The sequence below is a fragment of the Carlito syrichta genome, unplaced genomic scaffold (assembly GCF_000164805.1).
Source record: "Carlito syrichta isolate Samal-C Ts95f unplaced genomic scaffold, Tarsius_syrichta-2.0.1 Scaffold316039, whole genome shotgun sequence".
Taxonomy (NCBI): domain Eukaryota; kingdom Metazoa; phylum Chordata; class Mammalia; order Primates; family Tarsiidae; genus Carlito; species Carlito syrichta.
In genome coordinates this window covers 24,554-26,160 of record NW_007260135.1, presented here as the reverse complement: position 1 = coordinate 26,160, position 1,607 = coordinate 24,554, and the positions used below count along the sequence as shown (strand labels likewise).

General features: G+C 43.6%; 1 pseudogene; it reads right to left on the bottom strand.

Moving 5' to 3' along the window:
- Positions 1 to 235: 235 nt before the first annotated feature.
- On the bottom strand, positions 236 to 618 carry LOC103276330 (annotated as a pseudogene).
- Between the last annotated feature and the right edge of the window lie 989 nt (positions 619 to 1,607).

Genomic DNA, 1,607 nt, shown 5'->3' with positions numbered 1-1,607 from the left:
AGCACATGCCTGTAATTCCGGCTACTTGGAAGGCTGAGGCGGAAGGATCACCAGAGCCCAGCAGGTCGAGGCTGCTGTGGCCGGGAGCGGCCACTGCACTCCAGTCTGGGCGACAGAGTGAGACTCCAACTCAAACAACAACAACAACAACAACAACAACAACAAAAACGAACATAAACAAAATCTGTACAAAAATATGCCAAATCACTGATTACTTTGTAACAGTAATATCGAGAGACATTATCGTCTAGAACCCCCTCTTCCTCTGCCACAGTCACGTCCTCTTCCTCTACCTCAGCCTCTGCCTCTTCCTGCAATGGCTTCCTTTTTCTTAGATTTCGCCTTAGGTTCAACATCCACCAGTAATGTATCCAGAGGTAAGCTGTCTGGTAGAATAAAATATTGAGTGGTATTCCCTCGAATACTCAGTGTTTCCAGCTGTACAGGTTCTCTGTTCTTCAAGGTCAGTTTCACAGCTTTAAGATGTGTATTCATGCTGACATCCACACCTGTGATTGTTCCATGAACCTGTGTTCCATTCTTCAATTCAATAGTTACGGTTTCATGACTCAATTTCATCAAAAATCTCACTAGCTTCATTCTAGCGGCTCTGTCACCCTTTGGGGTTGGATAGTGCCCAGAAACCAACTACTGAAGACCAGCCGACTGGAAGTATGAATGGCTGGAAATGCCTACTGCCAGGGCTCCAGATGTCAGGATGAACATCTTAACAATGTTGATTCTTCCTATCCAAAAGCGTAGAATATTTTTCAATTTGTTTGTGTCTTCTTGGATTTCTTTGAGCAGTGTTTTGTAGTTTTCATTGTAAAGATCTTTCACTTCTCTGATTAGGACATTCTGAGGTATTCTATTTTTTTTTTTTTTGTGGATGGGATTGTTTTTTATTTGGTTCTCTGCCTGTTTGTTGTTTGTTGGTGTATAAGAATGTGACTGTCTTTTTTTTTTTTTTTTTGACTTGGAGTCTCACTCTGTCACCCAGACTGGAGTGCAGTGGCCGCTCCTGGCCACCGCAACCTCAACCTGCTGGGCTCCGGTGATCCTTATGCCTCAGCCTTCCAAGTAGCTGGAACTACAGGCACGCGCTACCATGCCTGGCTAATTTTTGATTTATTGTAGAGATGAGGTTTCACCAAGTTGCCCAGGTGGGTTTCTAACCCGCGGGCTCAGGCAATTCACTCACCTCAGCCTCCCAAAGGCACGGGATTACAGGCTGAGCCACGGAGCCCGGCAATGTGACTGTCTTTTGCACATTTATTTTCTACCCTGAGACTTTGCCAAAGTTCTTTTTCAGTGAATGGAGGTTTTTGACAGATTCTCTTGGATTTTCCAGTTATAGAATCATATTGTCAGTAAAGTGGGGGAACTTAACTTCTTTTTTTCCTATTTGGATACCCCTGATTTCCTTCTTTTGTCCTATTTGCCCTAGCTAAGACTTCCTGCACAATGTTGAATAGGAAGGGTGAGAGTGGGTAGCCTTGTCTGGTTCTGGTTTTCAGGGAAAATGCTTCTAGTTTCTGTCCATTTAGCACTATACTGACTGTGGGTTTATCATAGATGGCACTTACTATTTTGAGGTATAAGAACTT